Source organism: Bufo gargarizans, chromosome 2 (assembly GCF_014858855.1).
Source record: "Bufo gargarizans isolate SCDJY-AF-19 chromosome 2, ASM1485885v1, whole genome shotgun sequence".
NCBI classification, from domain to species: domain Eukaryota; kingdom Metazoa; phylum Chordata; class Amphibia; order Anura; family Bufonidae; genus Bufo; species Bufo gargarizans.
Window position 1 is genome coordinate 631823951 of NC_058081.1, and position 22559 is coordinate 631846509.

Sequence of the window (22559 nt, forward strand, 5' to 3'; positions counted from 1 at the left end):
CAATGTTAAGAAGTAATTTATCCTGATGTGTGATTAGGACAGGTTTTGTGTGTACTAATGGGACAGTGGCCATTTTGTTTCTGCTAATGATTGCTACCTAAACAAAATGAGCCATTAAAACGAATGAAAGGTATTTGGGAATATATTTATAATGTAGTAAAGTTTAAGTATTTTAATTTTCTAAATTCCTGGAGAACCCGTTTAATGGCCTATCCTAAGGATAACTACAGTATCAAATATTAAAATCCTGGAAACCTTTAAGTCATGTATGGATGTCTGCTCTTACAAAACAAAGCAGGATATTCTGGTGCACTTCTAAGAACATCTATCACCCTCTGCTGTCTGCCTCTACTCCCTCTCTGGGTGTCTTCCTTTCACTCACACAATACGAGTGTGTCATTAACATAGAAATATACACAATTTACATATGAATGCATATGTCTCATGAAGACAATCCCTGGCGATCACACATTTCTAAATGTCCAAATGCATATGCATTATAGGGATAAGCCAGTGTCCATTCAGAACTGCCACTCTATGATGTCCATTAGTGTTGTACAAATTGAAGCATCCAAAGCGGAAATTGATCTGAACTTTAGGAAAAATTTTATTTGCCATGAAGCCATATTTCCTCACGCTTCGTGGTAATAAATAATTTTTCCAAAATTGTTGACTAGAGTTGTCTTAGAAAGAATGGAAAAAAATATATACTCGCCTCATCCACTTGCTCATGCTGAGGCAGTCCGCTTCTGTACTGAGCATGATGACGTCACTCATGAGAGCAGCGGACTGCCTATGCGCGAAGCAGTTTTAATGAGGTGAGATATTTTTTTTAAAAATGTAAAACCCCAAAACGCATATTGCACAAATGTATTGACGCTTTTAACGGCCATTAGACAAGTGCACTTCTGTCTAAGCTGCTTTTAAAAAAGATCCCATTGATTGAAAGGCTAATTAGGGTTTTAACATAGCGATTCGTGACATATTAAATTATTGCCAAAATTTGTCGGAGCTGCCGAATCAAATTTTTCTAAACTTCTAAACATCTCCAGTCCATATGCTACATAAGAAAAATATCTTTAAGGGTTCATTCACACGACCGTATGGCTTTTTCAGTGTTTTACAGGCCATTTTTAACTAATTTTTGTTTCACTAGTGTTTCCAGTTCCGTTCCGTTGTTCGGTATTGCATATACAGTATACAGTAATTGCATATAAAAATTGGGCTGGGCATAACATTTTCAATAGATGGTTCAGCAAAAACGGAACGGATACGGAAGACATACAGAGTATGTCTTATGGGAATAACAGGTTCACTGGGAAAAAACGTATGTTTAGTATAGGGAAAAATTTATGGGAAGGAAGACCAGTAACAAGATGCATGGAGGCTATCACAGAACTAGCAGCCAACAGGTTAATCATACACTTATAAGAATGGCCTTTTGGGTTTTAAATTATTTGCATATTTTATTTCAGTACAGACCTTATGGTGAGATTTTGCTTTTGCCACTTAAGCCTATAAATCACCATTATGTGAAGATTCAGGGCACGTAGTAAAATTTGGCTGAAGGAAGGGCATTGCTTATTTGACAAAGAAATCCTTGTGCGTCGTAATTGAAAATATGAAATTGGTCCCAGTAGATTCATCTATGGAAGCTTTCCTAATATGTAAGTGGCTTTCGTAATAAGTGTCAAATGATTATTTTCCTGGTAGACTGCTCCATGGCAGTGACAACTGGCAGGGCTCTTATTACTCCCTGTGGCCAAACATGAGGAACATCCATCCTGCTGCATGTTAAATCTCATAAGACAGGTTGTATAAGTAATATACTTAGGTCTATTTGCAGGCATTTATAAAGAGGTTTTCTTTTTTAACACATGCAGTACAACCTGTACTTCTCAAAGAACTGCTTTAGAGATTATTATTTTTTTTTTTTAGATGAGGAATCAGGGTGAGCTAAATTCAATTTGCACCTGAATAATTAGTCACAAATTATTTGCTCCAATTGCCCTGAAAATTAGAAATTTTTCCCAGAACCCCAAGGGGTCAGAGAACATGGTAAGCACATGGGAAAGGATAAAGTCTATGACTGAACCAGAGCATTGTGGCAGTAGGTCTCTGTTTGCTGAGTGGCCTAAGCCTGCCATATCTCCATCATGTTGATAATACTATGGTAGAGGAGATACTGAGAAGTGAGTGACTCTAAGTTGGATGAAGCGGTCCTCCCTTTCAGACAAGCTGACACAAGTGTCTGCTCGCAAAAAGCTGCAGCAAGCTGTGTACACGGTGTTTCCTGGAAAATAAGTAATTTAGCTTACTTTTCTGCAACTGGAAAATATTTACCCTATTTTGCTTTGATAGTGAGGGTCTAAAAGCATGGCTATCCGTTAATCAAACTGCTTGATGTGGATGATATGCCTGTCTATACGTAAGAAAGCAAAATTATAGCTTGTCATTCTGCCAAATGTTCCTGAGGAGTCTCTTTTTTCCAGCTATGCTCCCCAATGAGATGATTCAGTGTCATGGCTGGTGTTATTGTCACCATCATCCTCTTGCCTTACCACCATTGACTCCTTCTCCTCCTCCTCCATGGGAATTTCTCCTTGTGGGCCCCCAACAGTTACTGGGCAGACAGTCAGATGTGTAAGCTGTAGTGATGGTTGAGCACCAAAATGCTCGGGTGCTCGGGTAGAACACATCAGGATGCTCGGGTGCTCAACCAAGCACCCAAGCATAATGGAAGTCAATGGGAGAACCAGAGCATTAAACCAGGCACCCCATGCTCTGAAGAAGTGAGGGTATCTGGTTCATAGTAAAAGGTCAGAAATTGAAGGAAACACTACTTAAATGGTTCAGGAACAGCATGGGGAGGATGTCTGGATGAATCTTGGACTCCCAGGTCACTGCTGGGAACGATGTTGTCCGAGTAGTATGCCACTTTTACGACAATAATACACACAAAACCGTAGATAAAATCGATTTTAAAAGGGAAAATTGTTAGGAAACATTCTTTCCTGGATATTTACTTGAATATAAAGTGCAAGTGCTGCCAAGAATTACAAGAAAGAGGCACTCCGATACAACCTGTATATAACATAAAGGAGGGCCTCATTCACATTGTGGTACAATTGTTCAGGTAGTGGGACTCCTACACTAATAAAGCCTATGCACTAAGGGAAAGGGCTGCCAAAAATTACAAGGAACCGGAACTCTAATACACCCTTTGTTACACATAGAGGAGGGCATCATACACAGCCTTGAAAAATTGTGATTGATGGCCTGCTAGTGACCCTCAAAAACATTAGTAGCAAGGGCCTGCTGGTGTCCCTCAAACATTAGGGGCGAGGGCCTGCTGCTGAGCTGCACCATCTAAAACATTAGGGGTGAGGGCCTGCTGCCGAGCTGACCATCTTAAAAAGTATGTGGTCAAGGGCCTGCAGCCAAGCTGACCATCTCAAAAATTTAGTTGGCGAGGGCCTCCTGCCGAGCTGACTATCTAAAAAATATTGTGCGCGAGGGTCTTCTGCCGAGCTGACCATCTAAAAGAAATTGTGGGCGAGGGCCTGCTGCTGAGCAGACCATCTAAAAAATGTTATGGGCGAGGGCCTGCTGCCAAATTGACCCTCAGCAGACCCTCTAAAACATTATAATTGAGGCCCTGATGGTGACCCTCAAAAACATTATGGGTGAGGGCCCGCTGCTGAGATGACCATCTAAAACATTGGGAGTGAGGGTAGCCTAATAAGCATGTTGATATGATGGAGGAGGAGGAGGACAAGAAAAGGGAGATTTAACCATATACCATTTTTAGTGGTGGAAGGGGTACAGCATAAAATCCACATTTAGAGTGCCTTTATGTTTAGCCACTTTCCTCTGGTGGAGTAGAGAAGACAGAGGCAATCTAGGCCTTGTTCATTTATATGAGTCAACCGGTCAGCATTTTTCATTGACAGGCAGATGCGCTTCTCCGTTATTATGCCACCAGCAGCACTAAATACACGCTCTGACCAAACGCTGGCGGCGGGGCGGGCCAGCACCTGCAAGGTGTAGAGACGCCAGTTCGTGCCATGTGTCCAGCTTGGATACCCAATAGTAGTAAGGCACACAGTGATCACTGAGGACGCTGACACGGTCAGCGTCCTCAATGATCCTCCACCATCTTCCAAAATGTTTCCCTCCTTGAGACACTAGGCCGCGCATCAGGTTCAGGGTGGGGGCAGGGGGTCATAAAACTGGCCCAGGCCTTGGAGAGTGTTGCCCTGCCTCTGTTGAAACTGTTGTGTGTTCACCTTGTCTCCCCTCCTCGGGTGGCCAAGGAACTACGTACTCTGCAGCCAGCGTTGTCAGCTGAAAAATTTTGGAGCAATTTTTCCACAATATCCTTGTTGTATTGCACCGTTTTGCTTGTCCTCTCCACCACAGGAATGAGAGATCAGAAGTTCTTTGTAGCGGTGGTCGAGAAGGGTAAACAACCAGTAATAGGTGATGGCCAAAACACATATAACGTGAGGGTCACGGGAAAGGCAGCCAAATATAAATTCAGCCATGTGTGCCAGAGTCCCAACAGATAAGTCACAACAGAAGTCTTTGGTGTCCTCATCAGGAGGATAACTCTCAATCTCCTAATCCTCTTCCTCCTCTTCTACCTATCAACGCTGAACAGATGGAATAAAACTTCCATGGGTACTACCCTCTGTAGCGGAGGAAACCGTCTCCTGCTCCTCCTCTTCATCATCCAATTTGCACAAGACGAACTGAGGGTGGTCTGGCTATCACCCTGTGTACTGTATTCCCCCATTTCCACCTCTTCCACATGCAAAACGTCCGCCTTAATTGTGAGCAGCAAGCGTTTGAGTAGACACAGAAGTGTGATGGTTATGCTGATAATAGCGTTATCGCCGCTCACCATCTGTGTTGATTCCTCAAAGTTTCTTAAAACCTCACAGAGGTAAGAGATCCATTCCCACTCCTTGCTTGTTTATAGCAGAAGCTGACTGGAAAGGCGACAACCATGTTGCTGCTGGCAGTCCACTCCTGCCCTCTGCTGCTCACAAAGCCTGGCCAACATGTGTAACGTGGAGTACCAGCGTGTGCTGCAGCATTGACAGACCGGCTGGAGCTGTCGATGACTTGTAGAAATGTGCACCCACGTGGCGCACCTTCACCAGTAGCTTAGGCAAATTGGGGTAGGTTTTGAGAAACTGCTGAACCACTAAGTTTAAGGCGTGGGCTAAGCATGGGATGTGTGTGAGCTTGCCAAGCTCCAATGCCGCCACCAAGTTAGGGCCATTATCAGACACAACCATGCCTGGTTCTAGGTTGAGTGGCGAGAGCCACAGCTCAGTCTGGTCTCTTATGCCCTGCCACAGCTCTGCAGCGGTGTGCTGTTTGTCACTTAAGCAGATCAGCTTCAGCACGGCCTGTTGCTGCTTCCCCACTGCAGTGCTACACTGCTTCCAGCTACCGGCTGATGGCTGACTGGTGCTGCAAGAGGATAATTCTGAGGTGGAAGTAGAGGAGGAGGTGGAGGAGGAAGTGGGGGTTGGAGCCACTAGCTTAGGTGCTGGTGGAAACCTTGATGGAATTAGGGCTCTCAATCCTTGGCATCTGCAGCACCTGTGCCATCCCAGGGTACGACTAGTGATGAGTGGGAGGTGCCATATTTGATTTTGCAATATTTCACAAATATTCGATTGAATATTCGTCTTATATTCGGCGAAATTGAATATTCGTCATTATTCTATTTATCGCGAATAATATACGATTTAATTATTCGCGTATTGCGATTTTTCTTTTGACAGTATAAGGCAACGTTCCTATGACTATAGCTAGGCTAATTTGTGTATTTTACGAATATTCGTTATATTGCTATAACTTCGTCTTTTGTAACAAGTGTAGCCGCCATTTTAGGAAAAAATAACTCCTCATTACCATGAAGCGCAAGGAAATTCGGATTTGTTACAAATTAAATTTTTCCTAAACTTCGGATCAAATTCCACTTCAGATGCTTCTATTTTATCAACTCTAGTAAAGTGTGAATATGTTAGGTCATTAAAGAGTGAGGGTCCAGATGGCATATACCCCCGGATTCTAAGAGAATTAAGAAATGTAATAGATAAACACTTATTTCTGTTATTTAAGGACTTTTTAATGACAGGGTCTGCTCCACAGGATTGGTGCTTAGCAAATGTGGTGCCAATATTCAAAAAGGGGTCAAAAACAGTTCCGAAACTATAGGCTGGTAAGTCTAACATCTGTTGTGGGTCAACTGTTTGAAGGTTTTAGTTAACAAATGCTATCCTGAAGTATCTCAATGAAAATAAGCGGATAATGCCGTATCAGCATGGGTTTATGAGGGATTGGCCCTGTCAAACTAATTTAATTATTGTCTGTGGCATTAGTCAATGGTGTCATATATCTTGATTTATCAAAAGCATTTGATACTGTGCCACATAAAAAGGTTAGCACATAAAATGGGGGAACATTTGGGTAACTGGCTCAGTGATAGAAAACAGAGAGTGGTTATTAATAGTACACACTCAGATTGAGTCACTGTCACTAGTGGGGTTTCAAAGGGGTCAGAATTGGGCCCTATTCTCTTCAATATATTTATTAAATCAGACAATAGTTAACTTGTGCAGTGGAGTTTCAGTTATTTGTCTGTATACAGAAAAGTTTATACTTTTCAGCCCCTCCTCCTAAGGATATCGAGTATGTATGTCCCATGAATTAACCACTCTGGAATATGGCCTTCACAGCACAATGAAGGGTTTTCATATGTTATCAAACTATCCCTAACTTACTACGTTACAAGGAATATCATTGCAAAGAATATAGAAGGTGATACAATAATTAAAAGGAACAAAACCAACCAGTACAATTAAATATGTAAAATACCCTTACAACACATATGTACTGGGCAGCATCTAAGAGTAATTATGGTCCTGTGTGGAATTTTCAGAAGATTCTAAGCAACTTGAAAGAGCATATTCAGTCTGTGTACATGACTGGTGAGGGTTCTTTTACGGATTTACACAGACCCAGCACTAGGCTACCACCCGTGTTCAACTATGAACATATTGACATTTTTCTGGAACTGGTCATTTCCAACTTGGAAAGGATCGGTGTTAGACATCCTGTTCATCGGAATTTGTCCACAAGGGAAATGTAGGCCCTTTGGGGTCTGGAAAGAGACAAATCCATTGTCATTAAATAATCAGATAAGGGTGGTAACCTGGTCGTTATGGCCCATGAAGGCTACCATGCAATGTGTTTGAATCTGTTGAGAGATAGGGAGGGTTATGAGATTTTTACGTTTGACCTGACCACTGAATACCAGAGGGAGCTGAAGGAGATTTTAAGAGGAGGGATTGACAACAAGGTGATAGGCCAGGCTGAGGTTAATTTCATTTTCTCAGAGAATCCACAGACTGCCACTTTTTATGGATTGCCCAAAGTGCACAAAGGGACTAACCCTCTGCGGGGTTGTCCTATTGTATCAGGTGTGGATTCCCTGATACAGAATGGAGGCATTTATTTAGATCGGGTACTAAGAGAATTTGTACTCACGTTACCATCTTATACACAAGATACCATGGATTTCCTGAGGGAAATCGAAACAATCAATATTGACTCTGCATGCCTATTGGCAAGCATTGATGTTGAATGCCTGTATAGTAGCATTCCCCATGAGAGAGGAATACAAGCAGTTGAATACTACCTTGGTACTCAGGATATCCAAAGTAGACTTCATAACAATTTTATCCTTGAGCTCCTGAGATTTGTCCTCACCCATGACGTCTTCCTGTTCAGTGGACACATTTTACCCATGAAATCCACGAAGATTCCATAACCTTTTTGGATGTCAGGGTCTCAAAACGGTGGGAGAGGTTAGCAACCACTATCATTAGATTTTCCTTTTTTTGTTACAACTTTTAAAGTTTGTACTTATGAGGAATTTATTTTCCTTCAATGGGTCCTTCTTCCTACAGCTCCAGGGGACCACTATGGGGACAGCATGTGCGCCCTCATATGCAAATCTGTTCCTCGTGCTGTGGGAGAGAGACCTTTTCCTGTCAGACAGACACATCATCATGGACCGTGCCATTCTTTGATTTTTTCAAACTACTCAATAATAACTCTAGAAACATCAAACTTACTTATATGTATCACAAGCAGAAAGTCGATTTTCTAGATGTATCTCTGTTTAGGACTGACGTCTTCCGAATGGAATTTGCAACCTCTTTGCACCCTAGAAACACCATTTGTGCTATTCCTGTCGGCCAATTTTTGCGCATTCGTCGCATATGTTCCGATGATGTGACTTTTGAAAAGCAAGCTAAAAGATCGTTTCCTCAGAAGAGGTTATAGCCATCGCTCTATTAAAAAAGCGCATTGGCGAGCAAAGACACAACAACGAACACAATTGTTAAAAAACAAAAGAGATAAGGTACCTGACAAAAAAAATCTGATTTATAAGTACATACCATTCATGTTGGGATGAAATGAGGAAATGTTTGGCCGCACATTGGCCTATACTATTGACAGATCCTATCCTAGAAAAACTTCTGTCTACGCGACCTTTAATTACAGCACGTAGAGCAAATACTCTACGAGATAATCTAGTCAGAAGCTATCTACAACCATCATCTCCCAAACTTTTTGTCGGACAAGGCAGACCGAAAACTGGTTTTAGACCGTGTGGCAGACGCGCCGCATGTCCTAACATGGAACGAGCAGTTGACTTTATGGATTCCTCTGGGAAGAGGTCCTTTAAGATCTACCATTCTCTCACATGTTCTAACTCTAGGGTAGTATATTAGGCGTCATGCCCATGTCCCAAAATATATGTGGGCCTGATAACACATGAATTGAAAATTTGCGTACGTGAACATGTAAAAGATATCCTTAATGCACAGGAAATAAAAGAGGATGAAGTCCCCAAACCCATTGCGAGACACTTTAAGGAGTTTCACTCATATAATCCTAGACTTCTAAAGGTCGGAGGGATCGACTGTGTTCAGGTCGATTTACGTGCAGGCAGTGTATCAAAGAGGCTAGCTCAAAAGGAGAGCCGCTGGATTTAGACTCTTGGGACTTTACGTCCCAGGGGCCTAAATGACAATTTGGGTTTCTCATCTTTCCTGTAATCGCTGGGACCACGCCTGTGGATCTTATTATTATTTTTCATCTTTTAAAATTTTCTAACATGCTCTCTCTTTTTTCCATAGGATGTAACATCTTTAAACCTTCTATTTACTTATGCCTGCGCAATATGGATCTCTCTTTTGTCTGCTCCTTCTGCCATCGAGCCCTTTTTGAAGCGTTTCTTTATATTATTTATATATTTTATTTTTGTATATATTTTTTTTCTTGCAGTCTCCCTATTTTACAACCATTATGATTGTTTTCATTCATATAATCATATACCAATTTTCTTCAATTTGTTTATAACAAATGTAATCATGGTATCATCTTCTATCATGCACTGTCATTTCACTCCCCCCTCCCTTTCCCTCTCTCTTCCCTTCCCTCTCCCCCCCCTTCCCACTCCTTTTTTCTTTATTTCATATATAATGATTAATTAGGGCATTATTCTTATCATCTTTATTGTGCACTGACACTTTATTGCACATTTCGTAGTATTTTGCTACCCCGGTGTAATATATGAATTATTATTAATTTTCATCATTCATTGTTCATTTGTCATTATTAGGGATGAGCGAACTCGAACTGTATAGTTCGGGTTCTTACCGAATTTTGGGGTGTCCGTGACACGGACCCGAACATTTTCGTAAAAGTCCGGGTTCGGGTTCGGTGTTCGTCGCTTTCTTGGCGCTTTTTGACGCTTTCTACAAAGCAGCCAATCAACAAGCGTCATACTACTTGCCCCAAGAGGCCATCACAGCCATGCCTACTATTGGCATGGCTGTGATTGGCCAGAGCACCATGTGACCCAGCCTCTATTTAAGCTGGAGTCACATAGCGCCGCCCGTCACTCTGCTCTGATTAGCGTAGGGAGAGGTTGCGGCTGCGACAGTAGGGCGAGATTAGGCAGATTAACTCCTCCAAAGGACTTGATTATTGATCGATCTGCAGCTGTGGGTCATTGAGCTGCTGATACTCAATTGCTCACTGTTTTTAGGCTGCCCAGACCGTTTGTCAGTCACTTTTTTCTGGGGTGATCGGCGGCCATTTTGTGTCTTGTGGTGCGCCAGCACAAGCTGCGACCAAGTGCATTTAACCCTCAATGGTGTGGTTGTTTTTTGGCTAAAGCCTACATCAGGGTGAAGCTGTCACACCAAGTGCATTTAACCAGCAATAGTCTGTTTATTTTTTGGCCATATACTACATCAGGGGCAAGCTGCGCCTGTCACCAAGTGCATTTAACCCTCAATGGTGTGGTTGTTTTTTGGCTAAAGCCTACATCAGGGTGAAGCTGTCACACCAAGTGCATTTAACCAGCAATAGTCTGTTTATTTTTTGGCCATATACTACATCAGGGGCAAGCTGCGCCTGTCACCAAGTGCATTTAACCCTCAATGGTGTGGTTGTTTTTTGGCTAAAGCCTACATCAGGGTGAAGCTGTCACACCAAGTGCATTTAACCAGCAATAGTCTGTTCATTTTTTGGCCATATACTACATCAGGGGCAAGCTGCGCCCGTCACCAAGTGCATTTAACCCTCAATGGTGTGGTTGTTTTTTGGCTAAAGCCTACATCAGGGTGAAGCTGTCACACCAAGTGCATTTAACCAGCAATAGTCTGTTTATTTTTTGGCCATATACTACATCAGGGGCAAGCTGCGCCTGTCACCAAGTGCATTTAACCCTCAATGGTGTGGTTGTTTTTTGGCTAAAGCCTACATCAGGGTGAAGCTGTCACACCAAGTGCATTTAACCAGCAATAGTCTGTTTATTTTTTGGCCATATACTACATCAGGGGCAAGCTGCGCCCGTAACCAAGTGCATTTAACCCTCAGTAGTGTGGTTGGTCAAGCTGTCACACCAAGTGCATTTAACCAGCAATAGTCTGTTCATTTTTTGGCCATATACTACATCAGAGGCAAGCTGCGCCTGTCACCAAGTGCATTTAACCGTCAGTAGTGTGGTTGGTCAAGCTGTCACACCAAGTGCATTTAACCAGCAATAGTGTGGTTATTTTTTGGCCATATCCCAGTCTAATTCTGTCAGTAAATCTATACCTGTCACCCAGCGCCTAAATACTAGGCCTCAAATTTATATCCCACTAAATCTGTCGTAACCACTGTACTGTTCTGGCTGGGCAAGTTATTTAGTGTCCGTCAAAGCACATTTTTCTGGGTTGAAATACAATTCCCAATTTAGCAATTTCCTAATTTAGTGGTTTCTGCTGTATCAGAGCTATTTGAAATCTATCCCTAAAACGGTATATAATATTCAAGGTGCACATAGGGTCATTCAGAATAACTTCACACACACGCTACTGTGCATTTCCAAGTCTAATTCTGTCAGTAAATCTATACCTGTCACCCAGCGCCTAAATAGTAGGCCTCAAATTTATATCCCGCTAAATCTGTCGTTACTGCTGTACTGTTCTGGCTGGGCAAGTTATTTAGTGTCAGTCAAAGCACATTTTTTGTTCTGGGTTGAAATACAATTCCCAATTTAGCAATTTCCTAATTTAGTGGTTTCTGCTGTATCAGAGCTATTTGAAATCTATCCCTAAAAGGGTATATAATATTCAAGGTGCACATAGGGTCATTCAGAATAACTTCACACACACGCTACTGTGCATTTCCAAGTCTAATTCCGTCAGTAAATCTATTCCTGTCACCAAGCGCCTAAATACTAGGCCTCAAATTTATATCCCGCTAAATCTGTCGTTACTGCTGTACTGTTTTGGCTAGGCAAGTTATTTAGTGTCCGTCAAAGCACATTTTTTGTTCTGGGTTGAAATACAATTCCCAATTTAGCAATTTCCTAATTTAGTGGTTTCTGCTGTATCAGAGCTATTTGAAATCTATCCCTAAAAGGGTATATAATATTCAAGGTGCACATAGGGTCATTCAGAATAACTTCACACACACGCTACTGTGCATTTCCAAGTCTAATTCCGTCAGTAAATCTATTCCTGTCACCCAGCGCCTAAATACTAGGCCTCAAATTTATATCCTGCTAAATCTGTCGTTACTGCTGTACTGTTCTTGCTGGGCAAGTTATTTAGTGTCCGTCAAAGCACAGTTTTTGTTCTGGGTTGAAATACAATTCCCAATTTAGCAATTTCCTAATTTAGTGGTTTCTGCTGTATCAGAGCTATTTTAAATCTATCCCTAAAAGGGTATATAATATTCAAGGTGCACATAGGGTCATTCAGAATAACTTCACACACACGCTACTGTGCATTTCCAAGTCTAATTCTGTCAGTAAATCTATACCTGTCACCCAGCGCCTAAATACTAGGCCTCAAATTTATATCCCGCTAAATCTGTTGTTACTGGTGTACTGTTCTGGCTGGGCAATTTATTTGGTGTCCGTCAAAGCAAATTTTTTGTTCTGGGTTGAAATACAATTCCCAATATAGCAATTTCCTAATTTAGTGGTTTCTGCTGTATCAGGCCTACTTTAAATACATCCCTAAAAGGGTATATAATATTCAAGGTGCACATAGGGTCATTCAGAATAACTTCACACACACGCTACTGTGCATTTCCAAGTCTAATTCTGTCAGTAAATCTATACCTGTCACCCAGCGCCTAAATACTAGGCCTCAAATTTATATTCAGCTGAATTTGAATACAATACATTGGGCCAAATAATATTTTTGTTGTGGTGAACGATAACAATGAGGAAAACATCTAGTAAGGGACGCGGACGTGGACATGGTCGTGGTGGTGTTAGTGGACCCTCTGGTGCTGGGAGAGGACGTGGCCGTTCTGCCACATCCACACGTCCTAGTGTACCAACTACTTCAGGTCCCAGAAGCCGCCAGAATTTACAGCTATATATGGTGGGGCCCAATGCCGTTCTAAGGATGGTAAGGCCTGAGCAGGTACAGGCATTAGTCAATTGGGTGGCCGACAGTGGATCCAGCACGTTCACATTATCTCCCACCCAGTCTTCTGCAGAAAGCGCACAGATGGCACCTGAAAACCAACCCCATCAGTCTGTCACATCACCCCCATGCATATCAGGGAAACTGTCTGAGCCTCAAGTTATACAGCAGTCTCTTATGCTGTTTGAAGACTCTGCTGGCAGGGTTTCCCAAGGGCATCCACCTAGCCCTTCCCCAGCGGTGGAAGACATAGACTGCACTGACGCACAACCACTTATGTTTCCTGATGATGAGGACATGGGAATACCACCTCAGCATGTCTCTGATGATGACGAAACACAGGTGCCAACTGCTGCGTCTTTCTGCAGTGTGCAGACTGAACAGGAGGTCAGGGATCAAGACTGGGTGGAAGACGATGCAGGGGACGATGAGGTCCTAGACCCCACATGGAATGAAGGTCGTGCCACTGACTTTCACAGTTTGGAGGAAGAGGCAGTGGTGAGACCAAGCCAACAGCGTAGCAAAAGAGGGAGCAGTGGGCAAAAGCAGAACACCCGCCGCCTAGAGACTCCGCCTGCTACTGACCGCCGCCATCTTGGACCGAGCATCCCAAAGGCAGCTTCAAGGAGTTCCCTGGCATGGCACTTCTTCAAACAATGTGCTGACGACAAGACCCGAGTGGTTTGCACTCTTTGCCATCAGAGCCTGAAGCGAGGCATTAATGTTCTGAACCTTAGCACAACCTGCATGACCAGGCACCTGCATGCAAAGCATGAACTGCAGTGGAGTAAACACCTTAAAAACAAGGAAGTCGCTCAGGCTCCCCCTGCTACCTCTTCTGCTGCTGCCGCCTCGGCCTCTTCTGCTGCTGCCGCCTCAGCCTCTTCTGCTGCTGCCGCCTCGGCCTCTTCCTCCGCCTCTGGAGGAACGTTGGCACCTGCCGCCCAGCAAACAGGGGATGTACCACCAACACCACCACCACCTCCGTCACCAAGCGTCTCAACCATGTCACACGGCAGCGTTCAGCTCTCCATCTCACAAACATTTGAGAGAAAGCGTAAATTCCCACCTAGCCACCCTCGATCCCTGGCCCTGAATGCCAGCATTTCTAAACTACTGGCCTATGAAATGCTGTCATTTAAGCTGGTGGACACAGACAGCTTCAAACAGCTCATGTCGCTTGCTGTCCCACAGTATGTTGTTCCCAGCCGCCACTACTTCTCCAAGAGAGCCGTGCCTTCCCTGCACAACCAAGTATCCGATAAAATCAAGTGTGCACTGCGCAACGCCATCTGTAGCAAGGTCCACCTAACCACAGATACGTGGACCAGTAAGCACGGCCAGGGACGCTATATCTCCCTAACTGCACACTGGGTAAATGTAGTGGCAGCTGGGCCCCAGGCAGAGAGCTGTTTGGCGCACGTCCTTCCGCCGCCAAGGATCGCAGGGCAACATTCTTTGCCTCCTGTTGCCACCTCCTCCTTCTCGGCTTCCTCCTCCTCTTCTTCCACCTGCTCATCCAGTCAGCCACACACCTTCACCACCAACTTCAGCACAGCCCGGGGAAAACGTCAGCAGGCCATTCTGAAACTCATATGTTTGGGGGACAGGCCCCACACCGCACAGGAGTTGTGGCGGGGTATAGAACAACAGACCGACGAGTGGTTGCTGCCGGTGAGCCACAAGCCCGGCCTGGTGGTGTGCGATAATGGGCGAAATCTCGTTGCAGCTCTGGGACTAGCCGGTTTGGCGCACATCCCTTGCCTGGCGCATGTGCTGAATTTGGTGGTGCAGAAGTTCATTCACAACTACCCCGACATGTCAGAGCTGCTGCATAAAGTGCGGGCCGTCTGTTCGCGCTTCCAGCGTTCACATCCTGCCGCTGCTCGCCTGTCTGCGCTACAGCGTAACTTCGGCCTTCCCGCTCACCGCCTCATATGCGACGTGCCTACCAGGTGGAACTCCTCCTTGCACATGCTGGACAGACTGTGCGAGCAGCAGCAGGCCATAGTGGAGTTTCAGCTGCAGCACGCACGGGTCAGTCGCACTGCGGAACAGCACCACTTCACCACCAATGACTGGGCCTCCATGCGAGACCTGTGTGCCCTGTTGCGCTGTTTCGAGTACTCCACCAACATGGCCAGTGGCGATGACGCCGTTATCAGCGTTACAATACCACTTCTATGTCTCCTTGAGAAAACACTTAGGGCGATGATGGAAGAGGAGGTGGCCCAGGAGGAGGAGTAGGAGGAAGAGGGGTCATTTTTAGCACTTTCAGGCCAGTCTCTTCGAAGTGACTCAGAGGGAGGTTTTTTGCAACAGCAGAGGCCAGGTACAAATGTGGCCAGCCAGGGCCCACTACTGGAGGACGAGGAGGACGAGGATGAGGAGGAGGAGGTGGAGGAGGATGAGGATGAAGTATGGTCACAGCGGGGTGGCACCCAACGCAGCTCGGGCCCATCACTGGTGCGTGGCTGGGGGGAAAAGCAGGACGATGACGATACGCCTCCCACAGAGGACAGCTTGTCCTTACCCCTGTGCAGCCTGGCACACATGAGCGACTACATGCTGCAGTGCCTGCGCAACGACAGCAGAGTTGCCCACATTTTAACGTGTGCGGACTACTGGGTTGCCACCCTGCTGGATCCATTCTACAAAGACAATGTGCCCACCTTACTTCCTGCACTGGAGCATGATAGGAAGATGCGCGAGTACAAGCGCACGTTGGTAGACGCGCTACTGAGAGCATTCCCAAATGTCACAGGGGAACAAGTGGAAGCCCAAGGCCAAGGCAGAGGAGGAGCAAGAGGTCGCCAAGGCAGCTGTGTCACGGCCAGCTCCTCTGAGGGCAGGGTTAGCATGGCAGAGATGTGGAAAACTTTTGTCAACACGCCACAGCTAACTGCACCACCACTTGATACGCAACGTGTTAGCAGGAGGCAACATTTCACTAACATGGTGGAACAGTACATGTGCACACCCCTCCACGTACTGACTGATGGTTCAGCCCCATTCAACTTCTGGGTCTCTAAATTGTCCACGTGGCCAGAGCTAGCCTTTTATGCCTTTGAGGAGCTGGCCTGCCCGGCGGCCAGCGTTTTGTCTGAACGTGTATTCAGCACGGCAGGGGGCGTCATTACAGACAAACGCAGCCGCCTGTCTACAGCCAATGTGGACAAGCTGACGTTCATAAAAATGAACCAGGCATGGATCCCACAGGACCTGTCCGTCCCTTGTCCAGATTAGACATTAACTACCTCCCTTAACCATATATTATTGTACTCCAGGGCACTTCCTCATTCAATCCTATTTTTATTTTCATTTTACCATTATATTGCGAGGCTACCCAAAGCTGAATGGACCTCTCCTCTGTCTGGGTGTCGGGGCCTAAATATATGCCAATGGACTGTTCCAATGTTGGGTGACGTGAAGCCTGATTCTCTGCTATGACATGCAGACTAATTCTCTGCTGACATGAAGCCAGATTGTCTGTTACGGGACCTCTCTCCTCTGCCTGGGTGCTGGGCCTAAATATCTGACAATGGACTGTTGCATTGGTGGCTGACGTGAAGCCTGATTCTCTGCTATGATATGAAGCCTGATTCTCTGCTGACATGAAGCCAGATTGTCTGTTACGGGACCTCTCTCCTCTGCCTGGGTGCTGGGCCTAAATTTATGAAAATGGACTGTTGCATTGGTGGGTGATGTGAAGCCTGATTCTCTGCTATGACATGAAGACTGATTCTCTGCTGACATGAAGCCAGATTGTCTGTTACGGGACCTCTCTCCTCTGCCTGGGTGCTGGGCCTAAATTTATGAAAATGGACTGTTACAGTGGTGGGTGACGTGAAGCCTGATTCTCTGCTATGACATGAAGACTGATTTTCTGCTGACATGAAGCCAGATTGTCTATTACGGGACCTCTCTCCTCTGCCTGGGTGCTGGGCCTAAATTTATGAAAATGGACTGTTACAGTGGTGGGTGACGTGAAGCCTGATTCTCTGCTATGACATGAAGACTGATTCTCTGCTGACATGAAGCCAGATTGTCTGTTACGGGACCTCTCTCCTCTGCCTGGGTGCTGGGCCTAAATTTATGAAAATGGACTGTTACAGTGGTGGGTGACGTGAAGCCTGATTCTGCTGACATGAAGCCAGATTGTCTGTTACGGGACCTCTCTCCTCTGCCTGGGTGCTGGGCCTAAATTTATGAAAATGGACTGTTACAGTGGTGGGTGACGTGAAGCCTGATTCTCTGCTATGACATGAAGACTGATTCTCTGCTGACATGAAGCCAGATTGTCTGTTACGGGACCTCTCTCCTCTGCCTGGGTGCTGGGCCTAAATTTATGAAAATGGACTGTTGCATTGGTGGCTGACGTGAAGCCTGATTCTCTGCTATGATATGAAGACTGATTCTCTGCTGACATGAAGCCAGATTGTCTGTTACGGGACCTCTCTCCTCTGCCTAGGTGCTGGGCCTAAATATCTGACAATGGACTGTTGCAGTGGTGGGTGACGTGAAGCCTGATTCTCTGCTATGACATGAAGACTGATTCTCTGCCGACGTGAAGCCAGATTCTCTGTTACGGGACCTCTCTCCTCTGCCTGGGTGCCGGGGCCTAAATATCTGAGAATGGACTGTTCCAGTGGTGGGTGACGTGAAGCCAGATTCTCTGCTATGGGACCTCTCTCCAATTGATTTTGGTTAATTTTTATTTATTTAATTTTTATTTTAATTCATTTCCCTATCTACATTTGTTTGCAGGGGATTTACCTACATGTTGCTGCCTTTTGCAGCCCTCTAGCCCTTTCCTGGGCTGTTTTACAGCCTTTTTAGTGCCGAAAAGTTCGGGTCCCCATTGACTTCAATGGGGTTCGGGTTCGGGACGAAGTTCGGATCGGGTTCGGATCCCGAACCCGAACATTTTCGGGAAGTTCGGCCAAACTTCTCGAACCCGAACATCCAGGTGTCCGCTCAACTCTAGTCATTATTGATTATTATTGGCACATGTCTTCAGAGCACCCTCCCCCTTTTTTTTATCATCATATATGTTTTTAGATTCATTATCGTGCTTTTGTATTACTCTTGGTACTATGCATTATTAATTATGTATTGTTTATGCGCATCACATCAATAAGTATATGTATTATCATGTAATATTATAATTGTATTAGCACTAAATCTATTTACACCAATGTACTCATGATTATTTATTGTTTATGTACTTATGTATAGTCACACAATGTATGTATTATGTACCATTATAATTTAATAATTTTGTATTATTCATTATTATGCTCTGTACATTTAATATTTAAGAGAGTTGCATATAACTTATGTTACATTTTGCGCAGACACAAATGGTCAATTTATATAGTGTGACGAATGTTATTGTTCTTTTCCTCCTCTGATGTGTGCGCGCGGTGCACGGCGACGTTCCCGGCGCTTCTCGTCTGTCCGTCCTCACGCCGCAATTGTCCGATCATGTGGTTTTGTCATGTGATGTGGGCGTGTAGGCGGGACACCGGCCGTGAGGTGGCTGGGCGCGGTTTGACTGGAGCCCCACGCGCCAGCATACATGCACAGGTGGGGACAAGTATATACAAATCAACATCCGATTGGTGGAGAGAGCATGTAAATAGGTGATTCACAGTGATAGCGTTACCCCCGGACGAAGGCACGCCGAAACGCGTGTTGGGGTAGCGCCATTCTGGGTGATATAGAACACTGTCATTTCTGGTGAGTCTCTGTCCCCTTTTTTTTTAACTTACACAACATTAGATTCAGGCAATTAGATACCTGGCTACTATTGGGGTCTGCCCCCATCTGGTTTATGCTGCCCTTGCATGCAACCCCTGTTCATCCAGCTGTGTAAGTACTTTTCTGATTGTTGACTCAACCGATATGTATGATCTATTCTTAGTGAATGGCTGGTCACTGTACCATATATAACCTATTTCATTGATCATCATGCTTTACATTTGACACGTGTGTATCCCAGGGTGGCGTTCTTTTTTCTGCGTCCTTTCACTTTTTAACAGCATATTATTTATTGCTTTATATTTTAATCATGTCATAATAAAATTATTTTTATACACTGTACTATGAGCTCCGTTTCTTTGTTTTTTCACTATCTTTAGAAAGTCTACTGCGACTAACAGTATACTGCAGTGGGATAGTTGCCACCCTCTCCCTCTGAAGAGAGGCATCCCCAAGGGTCAATATCTCTGGGTAAAAAGAAACTGCTCTAACCAAGAGGAGTTTCACAGTGAGGCTAGAGGACTTTGTAATCGGCTGAGGGATAGCGGGTATCCCCAGAGAGTTCTAAGGAATGCCTTCAAGGAGGCCAATGCGAGGGACAGAAGCGATCTCCTCATCCCTAGAACATCTCGACCGGACAAAACTTGTATCAGTCTCATTTAAACTTTTGATAGCGCCAATAGAGATTAAGGACATTCTTAATAAATTCTTGCCCATTCTGTTAAAGGACTCCGATCTCACGAATGCTATTACAAAACACCCCAGTGTAACATATAGAAAAGGCAGAAGTCTACAGGAACGCTTGGTCCAGAGCCATTATATGGCTCCCTCTACCAAGGAGACTTGGCTCTCCAGGAAACCTACTGGAGTGTTTAGGTGTGGAAGATGTAAGGCCTGTAACTATCTCGACGGCTAAAACTGTCACGTGCTCAGTCACACATCATTCGTATTTTCTAAGGGATTTTGCAAATTGCAAGACTAGGGGGGTTGTATATATCTGCCAATGCCCCTGTCCCCTGGATTACGTTGGCAAAACAAGTTGTAAGTTCACGAGAAGGGTCTGTGAACAGGTCAACGATGTTCTTAATAAAAGAGAGACCCACATCGCTGAACACGTGATAGATAAACATTCAGGCGATCCGAGAGTGTTGCGTTTTTCAGTGTTGGAGACAATCCCGCCACCACTGAGAAGGGGGGATTGGGACAGGAAAATTTTACAAAAGGGGTCTAAATGAAAGGTTAACCTTTGGCTGCTTCTTTTAGCTTGGTTGTATTCTTCTCTGAAAGGCTAGTGTTGCGTTGAAGGTATATCTTTAATCCCTAAGCGGTCATGGATACGCGAAGTATCCCTTTTTCTAAGTAAGGTAGTATTTATCTGGTTACCTTAATATCAATAATGTTTATTTTCTGACTCCCAATATATCTATCTGGGGAGTCTGCCCTCTTTCTGTGTGTAGATTTATTGTGAGGTTCAATATTTGCGCAACTCTGTAGTGTGCTGGTATAACTGTTTCTATTTTATGTGTTAGGCGGATATATGTTATTTATTCATAATCATTGTGGCCCCTTTTAGTTGGTTATAGCCTACCCACTATTCTCGGCACCTTACCCTCTGGGTACTTAAACTTGTGCCAGCATATTCGGCGCATGTGTAAACCACTGGGAGATATGCGTTCCACTAGTTGTGTTCCAATACTTGAATGCAACAGGAACCGGAAGTGGGACCTGCTTAGTTCCGTCGCACTATGGAACATACTGGCATTTAGAAGCACGGCACTGTTTAAACCGGCGTCTCTGGACACGCCGTAGGACTGCAGTTATCCTGGACCTTGGTGGGGCTGGACGCCGGTCAGTGGGACATCTAAATGTAAGTGTTGCATCTGTCGGTTATTTCTTGCATATGTTTTTTAACACTGGGTCCTTTTTTTTTTTTTTTCTCTTCAGTGTAACATTGAGTAATGCTTTTTCTTTCTAGGTATCATCCTATCAGTGAACTATCCCACTACAGGTATATATATTTTTTCACCAGCCGCACCTTTATCTACAAGCCCACTTTTTTGTTATGTGTGAGCACCCGTCTTTTGTACCCCCTGATGAACCTAACGAGTGGGGGGAAACGCGTCAGGGTGACGGTGTACTTTCTTCTGGGCTAACTAGGGTAATCCAGGATAGGTACGAGGACGGGGGGTCACCACCATTAGATGATACCTCTGGGCTGAGGATCAAATCAGGAATATAATAGGGATAGTATTGTCCCTGTAACAATTGATATCCTCTTGTTTACTCCATCCTGGACCCTTTCCCATCCCATTTAGGGTATACGTGTATTGGTTGACTGGTCAAGATCATTTTAGTAACATAGTAACATAGAACATAAGGCCGAAAAAAGACATTTGTCCATCCAGTTCGGCCTGTTATCCCGCAAGTTGATCCAGAGGAAGGCAAAAAAAACAAACAAAAAAACCCTGTGAGGTAGAAGCCAATTTTCTCCACTTTAGGGGACTATAAACTTCCTTCCCGACTCCAATCAGGCCATCAGAATAACTCCCTGGATCAACGACCCCTCTCTAGTAGCTATAGCCTGTAATATTATTAAGCTCCAGAAATACGTCCAGGGCCCTCTTGAATTCCTTTATTGTACTCACCATCACCACCTCCTCAGGCAGAGAGTTCCATATTCTCACTGCTCTTACCGTAAAGAATCCTTTTCTATGTTTGTGTACAAACCTTCTTTCCTCCAGACGCAGAGGATGTCCCCTCGTCACAGTCACAGTCCTGGGGATAAATAGCTAATTGGATAGATCTCTGTACTGACCCCTGATATATTTATACATATTAATTAGATCTCCCCTCAGTCGTCTTTTTTCTAAAGTGAATAACCCTAATTTTGATAATCTTTCAGGGTACTGTAGTTGCCCCATTCCAGTTATTACTTTAGATGCCCTCCTCTGGACCTTCTCCAGCTCTGCTATGTCTGCCTTGTTTACAGGAGCCCAGAACTGTACACAGTACTCCATGTGTGGCCTGACTAGCGATTTGTAAAGTGGTAGGACTATGTTCTTATCACGGGAATCTATGCCCCTTCTGATGCAACCCATTATCTTGTTGGCCTTGGCAGCAGCTGCCTGACACTGGTTTTTGCAGCTTAGTTTGCTGTTTATTAAAATTCCTAGATCCTTTTCCATGTCAGTGTTACCGAGTGTTTTACCATTTAGTATGTACGGGTGACTTGCATTTTTCCTTCCCATGTGCATAACTTTACATTTATCAGTGTTAAACCCCATCTGCCACTTATCTGCCCAAGCCTCCAATCTATCCAGATCCCTCTGTAGTAGTATACTGTCCTCATCAGTGTAAATTACTTTACACAATTTAGTGTCATCTGCGAAAATTGATACTTTACTATGCAAGTCTTCTACAAGATCATTAATAAATATATTGAAGAGAATAGGGCCCAATACTGACCCCTGAGGTACCCCACTAGTGACCCAATCTGAGTGTGTACCGTTAATAACCACCCTCTGTTTTCTATCACTGAGCCAGTTACTTACCCACATACAGATGTTTTCTCCCAGTCCGAGCATTCTCATTTTATATACTAACCTTTTATGTGGTACAGTGTCAAATGCTTTGGAGAAGTCCAGATATACGACATCCATTGATTCGCCGCTGTCAAGTCTAGAACTTACCTCCTCATAGAAACTGATTAAATTAGCCTGACATGACCGATCCCTCACGAAGCCATGCTGATATGGCGTTATTTGC